Source organism: Pleurodeles waltl, chromosome 1_1 (genome assembly GCF_031143425.1).
Source record: "Pleurodeles waltl isolate 20211129_DDA chromosome 1_1, aPleWal1.hap1.20221129, whole genome shotgun sequence".
NCBI classification, from domain to species: Eukaryota; Metazoa; Chordata; class Amphibia; order Caudata; family Salamandridae; genus Pleurodeles; species Pleurodeles waltl.
The window spans coordinates 656074321-656098468 of NC_090436.1; positions in this window are offsets into that span (position 1 = coordinate 656074321).

Sequence of the window (24148 nt, forward strand, 5' to 3'; positions counted from 1 at the left end):
TGGGCCAGCGGTGCCCTGCTCAGCGGTGTTTGAGATGGAGGTGCCCTGTTCAGCGGTGCTTGAGACGGCGGTGCCCTGTTCAGTGGTGCTTGAGATGGCGGTGCCCTGTGCAGCGGTGCTTGAGACGGCGGTGCCCTGTGCAGTGGTGCTTGAGACGGCGGTGCCCTGTTCAGCGGTGCTTGAGATGGCGGTGCCCTGTGCAGCGATGCCTGAGACGGCGGTGCCCTGTTCAGCGGTGCTTGAGATGGCGGTGCCCTGTGCAGCGGTGCTTGAGATGGCGGTGCCCTGTTCAGCGGTGCTTGAGGCGGTGGTCTCCATTGCAGGGACTCAGCTGCTGGCGGTCCTTCATGGCCCAGCGGGGCTTTTGCTGGCGGTCGTTCATGGCCCAGCAGGACTTTTGCTGGCGGTCCTTCATGGCCCAGCTGGGCTTTTTGCTGGCGGTCCTTCATGGCCCAGCGGGGCTTGTGCTGGCGGTGGCCTCCTGGGCAGGGGGGGCTTGTGCTGGCCGTGGCCTCCTGGGCAGGTGGGCTTTTGCTGGTGGTCCTTCATGGCGCAGCTGGGGTTGTTCTGGCGTGCCTGTCCTGGGCAGCTGGGCTTGTGCTGGCGGTCCTGTCCTGGGCAGCTGGGCTTGTGCTGGCGGTCCTGTCCTGGGCAGCTGGGCTTGTGCTGGCGGGCCTGTCCTGGGCAGCTGGGCTTGTGCTGGCGGTCCTGTCCTGGGCAGCTGGGCTTGTGCTGGCGGGCCTGTCCTGGGCAGCTGGGCTTGTGCTGGCGGTCCTGTCCTGGGCAGCTGGGCTTGTGCTGGCGGGTCTGTCCTCGGCAGCTGGGCTTGTGCTGGCGGTCCTGTCCTGGGCAGCTGGGCTTGTGCTGGAGGTGGCCTCCTGGGCAGCGGGGATGATGGTGGTCTTCTCCGCCGTGCTGCTCTTCCCAGACTTGCTGGGTTTCTTGTGGCCCTTTGCTACCTTGGAAGGTGAGTGGCTTTGGTGGCTGCAGTCTTCCCCCTCTCCTGCCGGGCACTGGCCAACATCTGATACTTCACAGGTGGGGGACTGTCTGTGCTGTGGCTCCGTGCCACACTGGCTGCCCTGGTGGCCGGTGCACTCCAGATTCCGGTGACTACAGGCACCACTTGTCCTGGAGATGTTGTGGCTGAGGTGCTAGTTTGGGGCCTAGGAGACGGACGGGGTGGGGGCGGTGTGGGAAAGAGGTCAAGGTTGGACAGGAAAAGTTTTTGGGACACACTGGACGGGTAGCTGGAGGGGGTTTGGGAGTGGAGTAAGAGGTGGTGGTTGTAGGAGGTGTACGTTTGCTGACTTTGGGTGAAGGTGCATGCGCTGGAGGCTGTCGTGAGATGGATGGCTGTTGGGTGGGTGTGTGTCTGCGTTTGTGTATCTTGGGAGGGGGCGTCACAGACACATTGGGAGAGGACACAGGGGACGTGTGAATGGTGGTGGGGTGGAGACTGCACGTGAGCATGGTGTGGTGGTGGGTGTGCTGGAGAGGGACGTAGTGGCTGTAGAGGTAGTGCATGCAGGTGTGAGTGTAGACGAGACTGGGAGGGAGGAGGGAGACGAGGAGGAGGGGGACACAGTGGAGACAGTGGATGTTGGTGTGTCTGCATGTGTGTGATGCTTGCGTGAGTGCCTGTGGGATGTGTGGTGCTTATGTTTGCCTGAGCTTCCCTTGTGTGTTGAGGTGTGTGCATGCTGGTCTGTAGGTACGCTTGGGATAGGCTGAGGTACACGGGATTGGGTCGGGTGGAGGAAGTTAGAGGGGGGAGGCTAGACACAGGGAAAATGGCTGCCATCAGTGCTGAAGCCAGAGTCTGAAAAGCTCACTGAAGGGCCGCCTGACCAGAATGAATGCCCTCCAGGAATGCATTTGTTTGTTGCAACTGCCTTTCTACACCCTGGATGGCATTCAAAATGGTAGACTGCCCAACAGTGAGGGACCTGAGGAGGTCAATGGCCTCCTCACTGAGGGCAGCAGGGGTGACTGGGGCAGGGCCTGAGGTGCCTGGGGCGAAGGGGATGCCCACCCTCCCGGGTGAGCGGGCACGGGGCGAAGGCTGAGGGGCTGCTGGGATGGCGGTGCAGGAAGGGGGGGTGGCGGCTGTACCTGTAGATGGGGGTGGCACAGATGTTGCCGCCACCACAAGGGAGCTCCCATCAGAGGACGAGTCCGTGTCACTGGTGTCAGCTCCTGTCCCCGCCGTGGAGCTCCCCTCGCCCTCCGTCCAACTGGTGAAGTCCGATTCCGTAGTGTGGCCCTCCATGGCCATGTGGGATGCAGCCCCCTGGTGTTCCGGTGCCACTGTTCCTGCGCCTGATGATGCTAATGCACACAAGAACCGGGAGACCACAAAAAGAGGAGGGGGGGCGACAGAAGAAAGACGTGTTGAGTGCATGCATTACCGCTAACGTTGGCGGACCCAACAGACACAGAAGCCCCCTGCATTACGCCGCGCTCTTGTGCTCCACTTTTCAATTCCTGGGAAATGGCCTACAAGGCTATGGACGACATCTGCACACATAGATGACACAGGGGCATGACTAGGTGTAGTTGTCACTCTACAGAGGTGGGATGGGGTGCAACATGGCCTGCCTTACGGAGGGGCCTTGCCTACGGAACTCGCCCTGGCCTAGGGAAACCCACAGCCCACCTCCCCCACCCAGACACCTCCACTGCACGCAAAGTCAGAAGAATGAGAGTGTACTCACCCCCATTGTGGCTGCTGTGATGCCCTCAAGCGCCCATCCAACTCCGGGTAGGCCACCGCCAGGATTCTGAACATCAGGGGGGTCATGGTGCGACGGGCACCCCTCCCACATTGGGAGGCCATCCCCAGCTGAGCCTCCGCCGTCTTCTTGCTCCAGCGGCGAATGTCCTCCTATCTTTCCAGCAGTGGGTGCTCCGTCTGTGGTAGACCCCCAGGGTCCGGACATCCTTGGCGATGGCACGCCCAAAATTTTTTTTCTGGTGGGTGCTGACCTACATGAAATGTACAGGGGAAAAAGAGAAGTTATTACCACCTGCACCGTCAAACTGATTGGCCCCCATCCCTACCCTTGCCATGTGGCACATGCATTCACCGTCTTTCATGCATGCAGCACTCTCTCCCCTTCCTTCTTACATCCAGCCCTCTCCACACAGGCATAGCCCATACAACATGCTCCCTGTGTACTTACCTGTTTGTCTGGAGGACCGTAGAGTAACGTGTATGGGGGAGGACCCCATCCACGAGTTTCTCCAACTCCTCCGATGTGAAGGCAGGGGCCCTTTCCCCAGACACTCGAGCCATTGTCTCTTCCAGACCGAGGTCACAGCAGCACTTGCAGTGTACGTCCTCTCCTGTTGAAGATCAGGTATCGAGTGATTGAACAGATAGAAAATGGCGGTCACGTCCGCGACGGTGCGTACCGTCACCGCCAGCGTACATCGTCATTGGCTCCTGGGACCCATAGAGTCCAATGTTAACTAATGCAGTATTGCGCCGCGGTCTTCGACCGCCTACCGCAACAGTGTAGAACGCCAGCACAGTTACCTCACATCCCATTGTCCCACTTTAGAGGTCAGACAGCCGCCATTTCAGGGGCCCACATGGTTTCATTTTTTACTGCGTCACACATACCTAGGCCTAGACTCAACACACATACAGGCCACCTTTTGTGTATGAATGGTGTTCTGTGTAAACTGTGGGTACGTACCTCTGAGTTGTTTGACTCTGTGCTCGCTGTTGTCCTTCAAAGGCACCGTCCGCTGGGACATGTGAGGAGATGGCGGCATCCTCCGGTGTACCGAATCCCCCCTCAAGTGCAGGTGCTGTCAGTGCTCCATTTCCTTGCAAGTGGGTCTTTTCAAACAACAGTGGGCATAGCATCAGGGATGTCCCAGCCTATGTTTTCCAACGTATTGTCCAGAGTGTTGTCTGCCCTTCTGAAACACATACGGAGCTACATCGTTTTTCCTCAGGTGGAGGATTTGCCTACAGTGAAAGGTGATTTCTGTGCCCTGGGACACATCCTCAACATCATGGATGCCATTGATGGGACCCATGTGGCTTTGGTCCCCCCCCCACGGGAGTGAACAGGTGTACAGAAACCGGAAGAGTTATCATTCGATGAATGTACAGATCGTATGTTTGGCAGACCAGTACATCTCCCATGTGAATGCCATGTTCCCTGGCTCAGTGCATGACGCCTACATCCTGCGGAATAGCAGCATCCCTTATGTGATGGGTCAACTCTAGAGGCACCGTGTGTGGCTATTAGGTTAGCACCTGGAAGCAAGACAGTGGGAATGGTTGTCTGGGTCTGGGGATATCCCTCCAGGTTAGTGCGTATCTAACAGTTGTCCCTCGCCATTTACAGGTGACTCTGGTTACCCCAACCTGTCATGGCTACTGACCCCAGTGAGGAATCCCAGGACAAGGGCAGAGGAACGCTACAATGAGGCCCATGGGTGAACTAGGAGGGTGATCGAGCGACCTTCGGCCTCCTGAAGGCCAGGTTCTGGTGCCTCCATATGACAGGTGGATCCCTATTCTACTCACCAAAGAAGGTGTGCCAGATCATCGTGGCCTGCTGTATGCTTCACAACTTGGCTTTGCGACAACAGGTGCCTTTTCTGCAGGAGGATGGTTCAGATGGCGGTGTTGTGGCAGCTGTGGAGCCTGTGGACAGTGAAGACGAGGAAGCAGAGGAAGAAGAACAGCAGGGACTCAGTGATCCAGCAATATTTCCAGTGAGACACAGGTAAGAGTACAGACCTGCCTACTACATGTACTTTAACACTACTACCTCTCTACTGTCTGTCGTTTTCACCCAGTGTATGGTCACTGAGTTGTCACTTTCCCTTACGATTTCACAGATGTGGGTCCCACTGTGTGACATCTGCTTAGATTCCTCATGGACTAGAGCTGTGTGGCATAGGTATGTTGACATTACAATTGAAAGAGCATTTGTCACTGAAATTGCTAATACCCTATTTCGAAATAACAGACAGACTCCAGATTGTTTTGTGCTTTAAGTGTGTTTATTTAAGTGCTCAATATTGGAGGGGGTAGGGAAATGGTGAGGGGGTGATGGCGGAGGAATGTCCATGGCAGAGTCCAGTCTATTAGTCTCACAGGTGCATTGCCCATATGGGCATAGGAAGTGGAGCTGGGGCAGTTTAAGTATGGACAGGGTGACAAAGTGGTACAGTAGGATGACAATCAGACGGGGTCTTGGCATTGTGCTCTGTCTTGTTCCTGGATCTCAGGGACCGTTTGCGGGGTGGTTCTCCCTCTGCAGGGGGTGGGGTGCTGGTGTGGTGGTCCTGTGGTGGGGCATCCTGTCCACTAGCGCTGGCGGAGTTGGTGGGCAGTTCATCATCCATGCTAGTGTCAGGGGCCCCTTGTAGTGCCACAGTGTCCCTCCTGGTGTTCACAAGTTCCTTCAGCACCCCTACAATGATGCCCCGGGTGGAGCTGATGATTCTGAGTTCCTCCCTGAAGCCCATATACTATTCCTCCTGCAAGCACTGGGTCTCCTGAAATTTGGCCAGTACCGTTGCCATCGTCTCCTGGGAGTGGTGGTAGGCTCCCATGATGGAGGAGAGGGCCTCGTGGAGAATGGGTTCCCATGGCCTGTCCGCCCCCTGTCGCACAGCAGCCCTCCCAGTTCCCCTGTGTTCCTGGGCCTCCGTCCCCTGGACCGTGTGCCCACTGCCACGGCCCCCAGGTCCCTGTTGTTGTTGGGGTGGTGGGTTAGTCTGGGTTCCTGTAGTGGTGGACACACAGCTGATTGACGTGTCCTGGGGACAGAGGTATGGGTCTGCTGGGAGGGTGCTGTGCTGGTGTTTCCAGAGGGGGGAAGGTCTGTGGTGGCCTGTGACTGGATGAGGGGAACCGACTGTCCCGAGGTCCCCGATAGGCCGGGCTGGTCATCTAGATCCAGCTGGACAGAGCTGCTGTCATCACTGTGAGCCTCTTTTGTGGGTGGTGTGGACATGTGTGGACCCTCTTGTCCAGTGACGTTGGGTAGGGGTCCTGCAGGTGTATAAAAGGATGGTTATCACATCTGTGTGCGTCATGGTGTGCAATGGGTGGGTGACCGTGTACCCCAGCGCTTGCATTCCTGTGTGGGACCTTGTGTGATGATGGTTTAGGGGGTTGTATGGGTATGTGCAGTGGGCATGCTTTACTGATGGGTGTCCATGCTTTGTTGTTGCATGCAGGGCTTGGTGTTGGGATGGGTGGTTTGTGATGTTGGGACATATGTGAGGAGTTGCAGTGCTGGGGGTGAGAGTGAGGGTGGGGGTATGCGATGGCATGCAGGTAGGGTGGGGGATGTAATAGTTAAGATTTGTCTTACCAGAGTCCGTTCTTCCACCTACTCCTGCGAGGCCCTCAGGATGCAGAATCGCCAAGACCTGCTCCTCCCATGTTGTTAGTTGTGGGCGAGGAGGTGGGGGTCCGCCGCCAGTCCGCTGAACCGCCAGGTGGTGTCTTGAGACCACGGAACGCACCTTCCCCCGTAGGTCGTTCCACCTCTTCCTGATGTCCTCCTGATTTCTTGGGTGCTGTCCCACTGCGTTGACCCTGTCCACTATTCTTCGCCATAGCTCCATCTTCCTTGCAATTGAGGTGTGCTGCATCTGTGATCCAAATAGCTGTGGCTCTACCCGGACGATTTCCTTCACCATGACCGTAACTCCTCCTCCGAGAACCTGGGGTGTCTTTGCCGTGCCATGGGGTGGTGTAGGTGATGTGTGGGGTGGAGTGTGTGGTGATAAGTGTGCTGATATGTAGTGGGGTGTTGTGTGAGGTGAGTGGAAGTTCTGTGGGTGATGGTGTTGTGTGCCTGTGGATGCTGTTGTTCTTGCTGGTGCTGTCTCTCTCTGGCCTTCTTTCTGAATTTTTGGTAGTAGGGGTTTGTGGGTGATGTGGGTGTGTGTTTTATATTGTAATGGGTGTGTGGGAGTGGTGTGTGTATGTGTATCAGGTGTGTGTATTTCGAACTGTCCAATGTGGCTGTGTTTTGTAAAAGTGTGTGTATTTTGAGCACGGCGGTGTGTACCGCCAATGGAATACCGCGGTTGAAAGACCACCGCGTGGATTCGTGTGTCGTGATAGTGTGGGCGTTTTTCTGTTGGTGTGACGGTGGAGGTTTTGTTTTCGCCAGTTTATCACTGACCTTTGGTGTGGCGGACTTGTGTGGGTCTCTGAAATTTGGCAGATTCCGAAATGTGGGTCATAATAGCTGTGGCGGAATTCCGCGGCCGCGGAGGTGTGTTGCTGGTCTTCTGCACGGCGGTAAGCGGCTTTTACCACCAATGTTGTAATGAGGGCCTTGGTCTCCTTGTGCTCCGCACCATTTGCTTCTGAGAGAACCTCCCTTGTGCATGGCTCTCCAGTCACTCCCGCCGGGTTGATTTCTTGCTCTGTCTCCTGACCTTCTACACCCTCATCTCTCACTGGGGTGATTGATCCGTCTTCTGCCAGTTCTGGATCTACTTCAGGCTCGACCTGCTCTGGTTCTGGTTCAGGAAGAACTATTTGCTTTGCTGCTGTTGGTGTTCTCAACAACACTTCTTCATGGTTCTGAGGACTCACCGCTCTCTTGGTATGGCTTGAATGTATCCAGATAAGCAAACCTGCACATTTCACAGCTGTTGTAGTTGTCTACACCACTTGATATGGACCTCTCCAACATGGCTCTAGGCAAGTTTTTTGCACATGCTTTTTGATCATGACCCAATCTCCTGCTCTTAGGTTGTGACCTGGGTCATGGATAGGTGGCAGGGTAACGGCTTGTACCTGCCGAGAGAAAGATCGAACCACATCAGCTAGACCCTTGCAGTAGTCCAATACCATATCATCTGTAATATTGACAATAGCATTGGCTGGTATTGCTGGCACCTTCATTGCTCTACACATGAGAATCTCATGAGGGGACAGTCCTGTTTTCCTGTCAGGTATATTTCTCATTGACATTAACACTAGAGGCAATGCATCTGGCCATTTCAGATTCGTGGCAGCACACATTTTGGCAGTTCTTGACTATAAAGTACCATTCATCTGCTCTACAAGTCCTGATGCCTCTGGACGATAGCTGCAGTGAAGCTTCTGTTCAATGTTCAATGCTGCACATAAGAGCTTAATCACTTTGTTATTGAAGTGTGTTCCCCTACCTGATTCTAAAGAGATCGGGAATCCAAACCGTGGTATCAACTCTCTAAGTAACATATTTGCAACTGTGAGGCTATCATTCCTATGTGTGGGGTATGCTTCAATCCAGTGACTAAAAACACACACAATCACCAACACTTAGTTCAATACACCACATGCAGGCATCTCAATGAAATCCAATTGCATTCTGCTGAATGGTCCACCTGCTCTTCCAATGTAGCTCAAATTCACCACTGTCCCTTTTCCCACATTTAACTGCTGACAGATCACACATCTGTGACATACTGCTTCAGCTGCTTGCCTAAACTTTGGATTAAACCAATCAACTTTGAACAACCTGATCATGGCATCTCTTCCAATGTGTGCCTGACGATGGTAATACCGAGCCATCTGAGTCAACAGACAATTCGGCAGTACCATATGGCCCTCCTCAGATACCCAAATCTCATCTGGTCTGTGTACACACTTCAGCTTCACCCACAACTTTTTCTCTTCCTTGTCTGCATTTTCTTGTAATGTTTTCAATTCTTCTAAGGTGTCAATTATTTTAAATGTAAAACTTGCACAATTGGTCTCTTTTTCTGGCATCATTTCCCACTTATCTTTGAACGATATACAGTTCAGGGCACAAAACCTTGCGACCTGGTCTGCATACCCATTTCCCAAGGAAATTTAATCTTGCGTCTTTTGATGTGCACTGCAGTGTACTACAGCAGTTTCTTCAGGTAACTGAATTGAATACAGTAATTCTTTTATCCTGTCGCAGTTTCGTACTGGTGTTTCACTGGAGGTCATAAAACCTTACTGCAACCACAATTGACCAAAATCATGAACAATTCCAAATCTGTATTGACTATCAGTGTATACTGTCACTCGCAGCCTGGTAGACACATAACAAGCTCTAGTAACAGCCACCAGTTGTGCTACTTGTGCAGAATACACACCCAGAAGCCATGATGCTTCTAAAGTTCATGTAATTGTACATACAGCATATCCTGCTCTCAAGGTGCCTGTCCCATCTCTATGACATGAACCATCAACAAAGACAATTTGATCATTTTCTTCTAACTGAGTATCTCTAATATCAGGCCTCAGCTTCGTACATAGTTCGGTCACCTCAAGACAATCATGCTCTATATCCTCCTCCTTTTCAATCTCCACAGTATCACTTGGCAATAATGTTGCTGGATTCAACACTGTACATCGTTTCAAAGTTACATGTGGAGCTCCCAAGATGCTCGTCTCATACCTTGTCAGTCTGGCCCCGTCAAATGTTGTGCCTTCATCCTTGTCAGTAAAATCTCAACAGAATGTGGTACCATTACAGTCACTACCCCTTCACATTGGGAAATACTTTGATGAACTGCAGCTACTGCTCACAGACAACCTGGTAAAGCTGCTGCCACCGAGTCCAAGGTAGCTGAAAAATAAGCTACTGGGCGATAAGCACCTCCATGGATCTGTGCCAAAGCAGACAAAGAACAAGCATCACTTTCATGACAAAACAATGTGAAAGGCTTTGTGTAATGAGGCATTCCCAACGCTGGAGCTCTGCACAAACTCTCTCAATTCAGTAAATGCCCTCATCTGGTCCCCATCTAGGACAATGGGACCTGTAACTCCCTTGTGAGTTAACAGATGTAGGGTTTTGGCTATCTCAGCAAAATTTGGGATCCACGCTCCACAGTACCCTACCATTCCCAGAAACATGCGTACATCCTTCTGGGAAATCGGGGGACTTCTCTGCAAAATAATTGTTATCCTCTCTCTGGAAATTCTTCTCAATCCTTTCTCAATTTGATGTCTCAAATATTTAACAGATTTCAGATAATACTGCAATTTCACAGGTGAAACCTTGTGTCCGAACTCTCCCAAATGATTCAACAGGGAAATTGAGTCATGCTTACACTCATCCCTGGTTTTGGATGCAATCAATAGATGATCAATGTACTGTACAAGAGTTGATGGCAAGGTAATTCCAATGAATCCAAATTATTTTTCAGAATCTGATTGAACAAGGATGGTGACTCCGTGTGGAAGCCTACACCAACTATAGACTTTATCTAGGAATTTTAAACTGAAAAGAAACTGGCTATCCTCGTGAAGTGCTACTGAAAAGAAAGCTTGTGACAAATCAACCACTGTGAACCACTCTGCCTCGCATGGAATCTGAAACAGTATCACTGCTGGATTGGGTACAATCAGACAGCACTTAACCACCATGTCATTTACCTTTCGCAAGTCCTGCACAACTCGTACTTTTCCACATCGCTTTTTCAAACCCATTATCGGTGAATTACATGTGCTGCTCAGCACTTCCTTTAGAACTCCTTGTTTTAGAAAATCTCCAATTATGTGCGCCACTTTCATCATCACATCTTGTGCCATGTTATACTGGGGAAGTTTTGGGAATTCAACATTTGGCTTCAAAGTGATTTTAATAGGTTCCACTCCTTTAATCAATCCCACTTCCTTTCCTGTCAAGTACCAAACATTCTCCTTTACAGTTCCCTGTAAGTCTGCATGCAACTCTTTTATAGTGAACATCAGGAAAAATTAAATCAATGGGGATTCTTCATAAGCATCATTGAATACCATGGCTGACACCTGTTCCTCCTCATCGTAACTATTGGTTTGGACTTCTATCCCTGCAGCTGTACAATTTATAGAGCATTTGGTCTTGCCCAACAAATCTCTAACCAGCAAGGACATGGGACTTAAATCACACACCTCGAATCTACGCAGTCCCACATACTTTCCGATTTTGACTTGCACTGGTTCTGTGATGGGGTTTGTCAATTGTCTATTCTCCACTCCCACAACCTGAACTGTCTTGCCGGAAAGAGGTAAATTAGTTACTTCTACACTCCTCACTGTGGAGCGTGGAGCTCCAGTATCAATTAAGAATGAGACCTTGTGTCCCATTACCTTTCCTTTCACAAAAGTCCCTCTCTGATCTACCTCTAGGGATGCAGCAAGAATACAGGCTCCCTCATCTGAACTGTCACTCATCCATCTATCGTTTATTTCATCCTCACTGTGAAATGGGAACTGGTGTACTGTATTGTTACTATTGTCCTGTCTTTGACCTGTGACCTGTTGAGTAAGCTTAACCTGTTGGTGTTCTATCGGTGCTTGAGGTATGTGCATTTTCTGCCTAGGCACCATAGAAGCCTGCTGCTGTACTGGTGATAAGGGAGTAAATTGTGCTCGAGGCACATCCAACTGTTGTACAGGCAAGAAATTCTGACCTCGATTTTGAGCATTCAGAGCTATGCCCCTCATTTTCGGGATCCTTACAGTTTGAACTGCACTAACATCACCTTGCTGAACCATTACTTCCTGCACCATCAATGGGCACTCCCGCTTCCAGTGTCCCACGTTTCGGCACAAATGACATGGCAACATCTTTTTCATGCCCTGCATGTCATTGTGAACAACCACAGTACCTAAATCCGGACCGTGCATCATATCCATTCCGCGTCCTCTACCCCTCACTTGAGGTTGAAACATGACAGCTCTTTGTTGCGGCGGCATAGGCGGCACTAAAGCCTCTTGTATTCCTGATTGGGCTGCCTTAATCAGCATCAACATTGCTTTCTCTTTCAGTTTGTTTTGTTTCAATTTGATCTCATCACTACAATATTTAGCATTCTGCAGCACCTCATCAATTGGCTTGGCCTGCCAGCAAATCAAATGATTCTTAATCATCTGCCCTACTTCTGGTCTCAACCCTTCAACAAATCTGAACACGAAATGCAATATGTCTTTTGGTTCAACCGCTTCCTTGCCACTGTACTCCTTAAAAGCCTTCAGCAACCTTTCATAGTAAGTATGTATTGACTCTTTAGACTCCTGGACTGTCCTATCAATCCACTGTCAATAAATGTTCATAGGAGATATCCTAGTCTTCAGGAACTCAATCACCTTATAATAGTTCTTCATTACCTCAGGTGACGGTGCGCCTGTAACCTTGTCTCTCTCGGGTTCACTTGTTGGCTAATCTACTGCCCTTTTACATTCGACCCATAAGTCGGCTGGAACAACTATCTCCAATAGTGTGTTCAGGTCTTCCCACAAACATTTAGAGAGCTTTACAAACCTCTCAGTCCGCTGATACCATTCAACTGGCTTCTCTCTCAACTTGGGATAATCATTTGTAAAAGACAATGGGGGTCATTCTGACCCCGGCGGCCAGGGTCGGCGGGAGCACCGCCAACAGGCTGGCGGTGCTCCGCAGGGCATTCTGACCGCGGCGGTATGGCTGCGGTCAGAACAGGAAAACCGGCGGTCTCCCGCCGGTTTTCCGCTGCCCTGCAGAATCCTCCATGGCGGCACAGCTTGCTGCGCCGCCATGGGGATTCCGACACCCCATACCGCCATCCTGTTCCTGGCGGTTCGCCCGCCAGGAACAGGATGGCGGTATGGGGTGTCGTGGGGCCCCTGGGGGCCCCTGCAGTGCCCATGCCACTGGCATGGGCACTGCAGGGGCCCCCGTAAGAGGGCCCCACAAAGAATTTCAGTGTCTGCTTAGCAAATGCACCCGTCGCACCTTACCCACTCCGCCAGCTCCATTCGGAGCCGGCTTCCTCGTGGGAAGGGGTTTCCCGCTGGGCTGGCGGGCGGCCATCTGGCGGTCGCCCGCCAGCCCAGCGGGAAAGCCAGAATGGCCTCCGCGGTCTCCGCCGGCCTCGGAATGAGGCCCAATATGTCACTTCTGTGCCATGGGGCATGAACAAATTGAATCTCTCTCATCGGAAGCATTTTAACTGATTCCCCTTTCTCCGCTCCCTCTGCTCCTTCTTGGGAATCTCGTTTTTGTTTCTCCTTTTTCTTTGTCCATCTGCCTTCACACTTCTCTAATGCTCCCCAAATCTGTGCACTCTGCAGTAAATCCTTTAAGTGTGCCTTTATTCCAGCTGATCTCATGTGTTCAAAATCCTTTGCCTCAAAATCTAATCTGTAACTTCGTCTAAAATGCTTAGTTTGTTTTAAGATCAATGTCATGCTTTTCTGCCAATTCCGCTAACCTTTGGTGTATTTTCCCCACCTCTTTTGTGATTCTTGAACATAAATACATCAGCTCTTCTTCAGTATAGGATTCTAACTGATTCAGTCCCATCGTTCCCTCAACCAACTCATTTGCCTCAATATTTAATCCCACTCGGTTCAGCTGATCTTCCACTTTCAATGCATTCTGAGCAGTATTTAGACTATCCAACCAATTATTCAACTGCTGAGCTGTTAACCCTTGAAATGAAATATTATTGGCATTCTGAACTGGCAGCTGCTGCGCCATTGTACCCAAAGCTTACGGTGTCAGCAGTCTCAGACTCTGACTTGCATTAGAGACGTTTACTGCATCTGGCAATGCCACAAGAGGACTAAAACCCATAGACGGTTTAGGTTCACTAACCCTGTCCTGCAGAAGATGTCAATTGTGTTGAATCTCCCGCTCCCCTTCTCACAAGACTCTTTGACATGTCAGTTTGTTCCCCTGTCTCCGTTTTCTTCTGTGCATATAAAGGTACCGCTGGACCAAAAGTAATTGGTAGCGATATTGCGTCTGGAGCTGCCCTTGCACCTACACCTTGTGCAAGTGGTACTCCCATTGCCTGATTCATAACTGGGGTAAAATCAGTCGAGGTTACTGTCAGAGGGGTAAACTTCGACATACTGTGCTGAGGGTAATAACATTGGTGTCGGGTCCGTCTGAATCAACATTGGCTTCGGAAGCACCTGCTCCCTTAGCACCATGATATTCGAAACAGTCTCAAGAACTGGTACATCTGGATAGATCTTCTGTACTGAAGGTGGATGCATCAGCACCTGAGCTACAGTACTAGTTCATGCAACAGGTGTACTCTGTACTACCCATGGAAACTGTCCTCCCTCTGCTTGTACAGCTCCCAAAACTCCCTGGGATGTTCCAGGAGTGGCACGAGGGGCTGTAGCATTAGTTCCCGGACACCCTGCATAGGTTGTCATAGGTGGTGGTCTGTCTCTTAACAACTGCGTAATGAGATCCTCAACATCAGAGTCATCAGCATCATCTATATAAGACTTTTCCCTTTTCTTCTTTCCCTCACTCTCCTCTTCCTTGTCACTATCCCCTTTCTCCGATTAATTGCCCTCGGTAATTGCTGGGGACATTTTAATCACTTTCAAGTTTGCCATTCTCCACCTCTTTTGCTCCCAACCCCATCTAGCTTCCGCTAGTGACTTTTCTACTTTCTTCATCCCTCTGTTGAACTTCAGCTCTTGCTGCTGTCTGGCCACTAGCTCCCAAACTGCTAAAGCTTCGAACTGTGCTGGTCTCGCTAATGGTTTCATATCATACAATGATAATCGCAACTGATCCAAAATTCTCAAATGAAACGTTCAGTGTTCCGGAAAAGCTAATGTCCCTTGATTCTTAGTTAATTTATTCCATTGCTTTAACCAGAGACACAAAGCTTTACCTTCCTCTGTCATCGGAAGATACGCCGGAGAATCCTCCAGGGAGGTTGGCTCTCCTACTGATGCCTTAATGTAAGAATCACCCCTCATCGCACTCTTAAGTGCCTTGAAAAACTTCATTTTGCCTGTTTTTGTGTAATATTAATTCAACAAATGAAATAACTTTTACTCCAGAGATTACCTTTAACCCGTCTACTCAACCAATTTCCTCTTATGGATGGTTGCCAATCCAGTCGTGGCTCTTCTTACCAACCAACCTATCCCAGCGCAGCACACTCTGACGTCACACTAACACACAGCGGCTGAAAAAGTCTTGTAGCTAGCTTGTCTTCCTCAACTCGATTTCACTCAACTAATTCAATTTTATTGCAAACGCCTTTACCAAATAATAAATAAAACAAACCTGCTGGTTTACTACATGAAGGGACACAGTCGCTTAGGGGACCTTACGGGTTTTCACTAATGGCTCTTTTCTGGCTCTTTAGCTATTCCTCTTTCACAGTCCCCCACATTTGCAAGCAAAATTTGGCCCGCAAATTTCACTCTCAACTGATCAATGGGTGTCTCCTGGTACAAATAGGACTTGCCAAATCCCAGTCGAAGCTTCTTTTACTCAATTACCACACACTCTGACTTGTTGACTACGTCCGATCAACCTACTAAACCAAACAGATTACAACATATAACCAAGTGTCTCCTACACTCGTCAATCTATTCCGGAGTCTTAGACCACTCAGGGTCCGTACATCACCAACAACCACGAGGATAATTTTTTAGCACAAAGCGCCACACACATATGAAGTTCGATTACTGCCCTACTCTCACACTGTGGAGTATGCACATTCCTACTAACCCTTAACTAGAGTACACAGACTCCCTACTTTTACCTCACATCACAATTCACCTCCGATTTGCTTAAGCCTGTGCAAGCGCAACCTACTACTCGCATACTATCTCAAAAATACGCTGAGAACATACTCAAACTTACCAACGGGATCCAGGATCTGGGAAAGTCATTTCTGGGTTTTTAAGGGAACATCATCTGTGCTACCATTGCCATTTCAAAAAAACAAAAATTCAAACCTCATAAAATGCAAACAACTGAACCTGACTTAAACTGCTACCATAACCACTAGTCACCACTTAACTATTTCCCCAAGGAAACTAACCATAATCTGCTACCAAAAACTGCTAGCGCGTCTGGTCCTTGGTAAGTAAACTTACAAGGGGATGCGTATAGGTCTATGAACCTTTTGGATCGCATGGAGTATCCTAGTTAGACCAATGAACCATCAAGATCACTATAATCAATATCAAACATTAATTTGAAACCTATCTAATAAGAAATACCATCACTCACGAGAAAGGTTAGTTGTTTTTATTCCCTATTAGTTACAATTCTAATCAACCCTTTATTCACCTTTATTGTTAATAAAGCTTTATTAATCATCAAAAAACAAACGTTCATCAAAGAAAATCTTGAGAAATCAAAGCACCACATAAGTCCGCAAATCTTTAACAATTATGGAATAATTCAGCAATGCAATTTAGTCAGTCAATTGTCACCATTAAAGTCACCCTTGTCAGCCTACGTAACCCAGATTAGCATCAGCATGTGGGTCTTCATGCGAAAACAATTTAGACAAAAACAGTAATTTGGAAACATCTATCTAAAGGAGGAAAAAAAAATATTTAAAACAGCGCAGTTGGTACCTAGAAGAAAAAGCTCGCATTAGTCAGTCACATTGTTATAGCTACCTATCCAAGATAGATCAGCAACAAGTCAGTCTTCGTCTCCAGGTTATTAGTCATCAGCAGAGTATCAGGCTCACAGAGAGTAAGCCCAATTATGAGCACTTAGGACAGCGTGTCCTGAAGTCATCAACTTTCGCCTCTCCGCTCTAAATTTCCTTCCCTTGTCATGACTTTTTATTAGGGTCTCTCAGTCCATCCCACTAATTGCTAATTGGTCAACCTTATCATAAGTTATGACTCTAACCCATAGTTTTTGTGTACCACATTTTCACGTCAATTCAGGATTCAAGTTCCATTAGTTTGATTGGTTCTTCTGTCGAAGAGAACATGTCAGGTAACAAAATTGTTGCTCACAGTCTTTTAGTCAGTGCTTCCATTGTTCAAGTCCTGGGAAAGTATGTTTAGCCTACACTGCACATAATTGTATCAATTTGTCCACATCTTCTCCTGTCCACTTGTACATTTACAGAATTTTCTAGCAGAGCTCTCTGAACTCTGTACAGTTCAAGGTCCTTTTCTCCAGTTCCAGTCCACGGCAGCTTGTCGCATCTCCACGTTAAAGCAAGCAAGGCCCAGCGAAGACCAGGCCTCCAGTTTGGCTAAGTTAAGAACACAAATTATCATAAACATAGGTTATACATTCAAATATGACATATTAATATGTTTTTTTATTGTATATTTTCATTATTTAGGATCTTGTTAATACACATGGTGACCACTACCTGTGGGCACATTTTACTTATACACGTTATTTTCAAATATCAGTTTCTTTATCGATCTTTCTCATTAGTATTCATACACAAATCATTAGAAATTTCTCATATTAGCATGTCTGCTCCAACACTACCAACCACCCACATGCAGCCAACCCCACACAGAGTTAGTTGAGTGAGTGTGTGTAATTTTTTTTCCACCAGCTCTAGTTCTGTGGATCCACTACCAGATCCGTGAGTCTGCTCTGGATTTGCGGTTCCATCATAGATATACACGGGGGTATGCTGCAGATCTGCAAATCCACTGGAAAAACAAATAGGGGAATCTTTTGCCCATGGGGGTCCTTCAGGGGCCTCTCTATATGTCCTATGGGTTCAGGATACCTCTATCCTGACCCCTTATCTCAATTTTCACTGTTATTATTCCTTCAGCGTGCTGAACACTAAACAAATGGCAGCCACAACTTTTTTCTCAGATTGTAGCCAGCCAACTAGGACTTTTTTTACTCTTGCAGACTTGCAACTCCATCATGGAGGATCCTCGGAGCCTCTGTGTCCCTAGATATCTATATTTCTTTTTCCTTTCATATTTCTAAAGTTACTGAACAGATTAACACCAAATCACCAAAAGCACACCCTCTGGACCAAGAGCAAGCTTTCTGCCAAATTTGGTGTAATTCCGTCCAGCTGTTTGGGTAGTACTTCAAATGTGTTTTCTGCCACAGTCTTGCAGACTAATGTAGGAAGTTGGCTCTGTATATACTATCTCAAAGTGAGAGATAATGTGCACAGAGTCCAAGGGTTCCCCTTAGAGGTAAGATAGTGGCAAAATTAGATAATTCTAAAGTTCTATTTTGTGGTAGTGTGGTTGAGCAGTAGGCTTATCAGAGGGTAGTGTTAAGCATTTGTTGTACACACAGAGGCAATAAATGAGGAACACACACTCAAAGACTTTACTCCAGGCCAATAGTTTTTATATAGAAAAAAATATTTTCTTCATTTATTTTTAGAACCACAAGTTCAAGATTTGAAGTAAATACATAAAATGCAAGGTACTCTACACAGGTAACCTAGGAACTTTGAATTAGAGCAATAACATATACAGTTTTTGTTAAAATGGAAATAAGCTATTTTAAAAGTGGACACATTGCAAAAATCAACAGTTCCTGGGGAAGGTAAGTAATGGTTAGATTGTGAGGTAGGTAAAACACTTACAAATCTCAGTTTCTGGGCATAGACAGCCCACCATTGGGGGTTCAAGGCAACCCCAAAGTTACCACACCAGCAGCTTAGGGCTGGTCAGGTGCAGAGGTCAAAGAGGTGCCCAAAACACATAGGCGCCTATGGAGAACAGGGGTTCTCCAGTTCCAGTCTGCCAGCAGGTAAGTACCCACGTCCTTGGGGGGCAAACCGGGGGGGGGGGTTTGTAGAGCACTGGGGGGAACACAAGTAGGCACACAAAACACACCCTCAGCGGCACAGGGGCAGCCGGGTGCAGTGTGCAAAGCAGGCATCAGGTTTTAGATAGGAAACAATGGAGGGACCCGGGGGTCACTCTAGTGGTGCAGGCAGGCACAGGAGGGGCTTCTCAGGACAGCCACCACCTGGGCTAGGCAGAGGGTCGCCTGGGGGTCCCTCTTGAACTGAGGTTCGGTTCCTTCAGGTCCTGGGGGCTGCGAGTGCAGTGCTTGGACCAGGCGTCAGGTCTCTTGTTACAGGAAGTCGTGCTCAGGGGGAGCCTCTGGATTCTCTCTGCAGGCATCGCTGTAGGAGTCCAGGGGGGTCATCTCAGGCTACTCACAGGGTCACAGTCGCCGGGGACTCCTCCCTGTGGAGTCGGTTCTATGAATCTCGAGCCGGGGGCGTCGGGTGCAGAGCGTGAAGTCTCACGCTTCTGGCGGGAAGAGTGAGTTCTTTAAAAGTTGCTTCTTTGATGCAAAGATGTTGCTGAGCAGAGCCGCTGCTCACAGGAGTTTCTTGGTCCTGGGGGTCAGGGCAGTCCTCTGAGGCTTGAGGTCACTGGTCCCTGTTGGATGCGTCACTGGTTGCAGGTTTTCGACTCAGGAGACAGGCCGGTAGGCTGGGGCCAAAGCAGTTGTCGTTGTCTGTCGTCTTTGCAGGCTTGTAGGTCAGCAGTCCTTCTTCTTTAGATCAGGTTGTAGGAATCTGATTTCCTGGGTTCAGGGTCTCCCCTAAATACTCAATTTAGGGGTGTGTTTATGTCTGGGGGGCAGTAGCCAATGGCTACTGTCCTTGAGGGTGGCTACATCCTCCTTGTGCCTCCTCCCTGAGGGGAGGGGGGCACATCCGTATTCCTATTGGGGAAATCCTCCAAAATCAAGATGGAGGATTTCTAAAGGCAGGGGTCACTTCAGCTCAGGACACCTTAGGGGCTTTGTTTTTCTCATTATCGCCCCTGGGCTTGCCGCCAAAAGTGGGGGCTGTGTCCAGGGGGCGGGCATCTCCACTAGCTGGAGTGACCTGGGGCATTGTAACACAAAGCTTGAGCCTTTGAGGCTCACTGCTAGGTGTTACAGTTCCTGCAGGGGGAAGGAGTGAAGCACCTCCACCAAGAGCAGGCTTTGTTTCTGGCCTCAGAGGGCACAAAGGCCCTGACCCCCGGGGTCAGAAACTCATATCTCAGCAGCAGTCTGGCACAGACCAGTCAGTCCTGCACTGAAGGATTGGGTAAAATACAGGGGCATCTCTAAGATGCCCTCTGTGTGCATTTTTTAATAAATCCAACACTGGCATCAGTGTGGGTTCATTATTCTGAGAAGTTTGATACCAAAGTTCCCAGTATTCAGTGTAGCCATTATGGAGCCGTGGAGTTTGTTTTTGACAAACTCCCAGACCATATACTTAATATGGCCACACTGTACTTACAATGTCTAAGAATAGACTTAGACAATGTATTTATTTTATTTTTTTATTTTGAAAGTTTTCTATAGCGCTGGCAAGACCACAAGGGTATCAGAGCGCTTTACAACAGTATGGATAATAAACAGATGAAAAACACATGAAAAACATAAGAATCACTTTACAGAGCGGTTATACAGAAGGTTTCTCATGGACAAAAAGATAGCGATCCGGCAGTGGTGGGGTGGGGGGTGACAGATTCTTGTAGGCGTGGAGGTTGGTTTATGAGGTATTCTTTAAGTAACTTCATGAAGATCTGATGGGAATGGTTAGATCTGATGTGGATAGGTATGGAGTTCCATATTCTCGGTGCTTTGTTTGAGAAGGAGCATGACCGAGTTTTTTGCTTCTTGGATTTTGGCAGGAGGAGGAGGAAGGTGTTTGAGCTTCTTAGAGATCTTGTTTGACCTGCTTTCAAGAGTTTTTTGGCGAGGTATTCTGGTTTCCCATTGTGAAGGGCTTTGTGTGTTTGGCAGGCAGTGCGGAACAAGCAATGGGCCTCAATCAGGAGCCATTTAAGACTCTTCAGGGCTAGGGAGATGTGGTCATATTTTTTATTTCCCGTTACCAGTCTGGCAGCTGCGTGAAGAGTGGACCTCATAGGGGCAAGTTGGGATTTGGCCGTACCGGTAAGGATGAAGATCCCATAGTCTAGTCTTGAGAGTACCAGTGTTTGTGTGGCCTGTTTGAGATCATCGTGGGAAATGAAGGATTTGATTTAGTGCAGAAGTTTAAGGCTGTGGAAAGCGTTGTTAGCATTCTTCTTGATGTGGTCCTGCATATTCAAGTTGGAGTCCAGAGTGATTCCCAGAGATTTGATCATGCTCGATGGGGTGAGAATACATTTGAGAGCTTCAATGGATTTTAGCCATTCTTGCAACTGAGGGAGCTGGTTTGATTTCGAAAGGAGGAGTATTTCCGCCTTATCGTGGTTTAGTTTGAGATGGTTATGGGAAAGCCAACAGTGGGCTTCTTTAAGGGTGTTGTTCAGACGGTGGATATCTTCTAAAGAGGATATTTCAATATAAAGTTGTGCGTCATCAGCATAGAGATGGAAGGGGATGTTGGCTTGAGCGAGAATGTTGGTAAGAGGGTCCATGTGGATGTTAAAGAGTGTGGGAGAGAGGACAGATCCTTGGGGGACTCCTCTGGTAATTAATGAGGCGGGTGAAGTCGAGTTGAGTAGTTTTACTTGTTGCGTTCGGTTTTGAAGGAAGGGGGAAAACCAACGGAGGACTGTACCTTCAATGCCGAGTCTCTTTTGGAGAGAGATCAGAAGAAGCTTGTGGTCAACAGTCGAAGGCCGCTGTTAGGTCTAGGAGAATCAGAAGGCAGGGTCGGTCGGAGTCAAGAGAGTTGCGGAGGTCATCTACTATGTTGAGGATGGCTGATTCTGTGCTACAACCTTTACGGAAGCCTGATTGTAGAGGGTTGAGGAGGTTGTTGTTATCAATGTGATAGGTTGGTTGTTGGAGAACACATTTCTCTAGAGTTTTGGCAAGGAAGGGAAGGTTAGAGACTGGTCTGTAGTTATGGAGGATGTTGGGGTCGACTCCTGGTTTCTTTAGAATCGGTGTGATTTGTCCTAGTTTGAGGCAGTCAGGAATCACTCCGGTTTGAAGGGAGCTGTTGATGATCTTAGTCCATGTCGGGGAGAGGGACTGATGGAGTTTTTTTGCCAGGGACGAAGGGAGAGGGTCAGCTAGGTGGGAGGATGTTTTGGAGGTAGACATAAGTTTGGAGATGTCCGATACCAGGAGGGGTTGGAAGGATCCCCAGCTGGCGGGGGTCGACAGCTGCATCTGGTTGGGGAGATAGATTTCAGTTTTGAGGGGCGGGTTGTCAGAGAGGGATGTGACAGGGATAAAATTGTTGGTGGAGGGTGGCGGGGGTGATCTTTGATAGGAGGGGTATCCAGTACTAGGGAAAGCTCAATCTCGGTGATTTTATCGTTGAAGAAATTAGAAAAATTGACACAAGTGTCTATGGTTGTGTTAGAAATGGGGTTTCTGGTTGGCTAGGGTATGCACCTCAGCCAGGCAGAACCTACCCACTCTAGTCAGGGCTTGCGAGTTACACATCCAAGATAACCCCTGCTCACCCCCTTGGTAGCTTGGCATGAGCAGTCAGGCTTAACCTGGAGGCAATGTGTAAAGCGTTTTCACAACACACAACACACGTGACGCAAGATGTACACCACAAAGTAAACACAACACTGAGCTATGTAAAAATAATCTGTATTGCACAAAACATAATTAGACCAACATTACACGCAAATAATACCCTGCTACCTTAGCAGTTGTCAGAAGGTTACACAAGTTACTAATACTCTGCAAGAATAGGCAGTTGTCACATTAGAACACGTGAGGACTCAGGATTCTGCCACATAAGCAGTAGTCAGGAATTATAGTAAGAGGTATATGCACTTGTCATGAACAATTCTTAAATACCCATGAAAGGAACATTAGAGAATATACCACAAGTCATATACATACACATCAGCTAGGCATGCCTAGAAAAGGAACATTTAGCACACATATGTATCACCAGTAAACAAGTAGAAAATAGCAAACATCTGTAAGTTTGTGTTAGGCTCCTAGAGCCTAGATTTTCTAAAGAGTACCTGTTTCTAGTGGATTAGGGCACTTCCAGCGCCTAAAGGTATGGGGCCCCCGGCGCTCCGGCACGCGAAACGGGGGCCACGCAATGTATTGGAGGGAAGAGGGTGGTTAGCACCCTCTCTTCCTGAACGGGCCCTTCTGGGGGCCTCCGTTCTGGGTGGGGGCCTGCCTCGGCCTCCGCACACCCTGTTCGTGGGGTGGGGGGCCGGGCGCGGCCCACTAAACAATTCTGGGGGGCCAAGGTGGGAAGGGACCTCCGTCGAGGTCTCCCTTCCCGATTTTAGAAGAAAGAAATGCCCCCGAAAAAGGAAAGGAGCGTCCCGCTCCTGTCGCAGTGACCGGGGAAGGGGGGCGCTCCCTGTGCCTCCCCCAGGTCCTGCCACGCTGGTAGACTGAGACTCGGACCCCTCCGGGGGCCCGAGGAAACACTCGCCCGCACCCGATGTGGTGCGCGAGTGAGGGAAGCCTCACCCGAGCCGCCGGGAGGCTTCCTGGGGAATCGAAGGTGGCTGGTGCCCCGGGGGCGCTCCCGGAAGCAGGAGGTGCCTCGGGGGCGCCGAGAGGAGCACGCTTGCTCCGAATCCTTTGTTATTGTGCCCCGGGGGCACTAGAAACAGCGCGAACCCGGCGCTGAAGGACAATTACAAAGCCAGGGTTGCGGCGGTGATCCTGGGCAGCCGAGCCAGCGCTTTTCACAGTGCTAAAGGCAACTTGCACCCTGGGCTGCGGCGGTGATCATTTCCAACAATTTTAAGGTCCCCAATATGGCGCTTTGTACAGCGCGGAAGCAAATGTTGGAGAGATCAAATGCAGGGATCAGGGGCACAGCACCCTGCCCCTGGGAGCAATCAAAAGTCCAAGGAAGCACAGGGCTGGAGGGCTCAACTACAGGCCAGCACAAAGGATGCAAATGGTGGCAGTTCCTCCTAGTGACCAGACAGGTCACAGGTCAGCACTTCAGAAGCAGTCCAAGGTGGTTTCCTGGTGAGTCCATTCATCAGCGTCCTGTGTCCAGTTTCCAGTTCCAAGAATGTTCAAATTGTGGGGAAAATTCCCCTGTACTTGTAGTCAATTTTTACAGTGTTTCACAATGGTAGGGAGAGGAGGTTCCAGCCAGTTACAACTGGTTCTGGGAGTGCCCCCTCTCTCCTTTCAGCACAGGCTCCAAACATCAGTGGGGGGTTAACGACCCTATTGTGTGAGGCCAGGGCACAGTCTTTGCAAATGCAGGTGTGCCCCGCCTCGCCCTTCTCTCAGCCCAGGAAGGCTTTACCATATGTAGATGCACCTCTGTGTTACCTCCACCCTCCCTGTGTTCAGGCTGTCTGAGAAGTATGCACAAAGCCCCAACTGTCAGTCTGCCCAGACGTTGATTGGAGACAAGCTGAAAAACACCAAAGTTATAAGTACAGATAAATGCACACTTTTTAGAAGTGGCATTTCTGTGATAGTAATAAAAAAATACACCTACCCCAGTAAGTAGCATTTCTTACCACGGTCACAACCATACC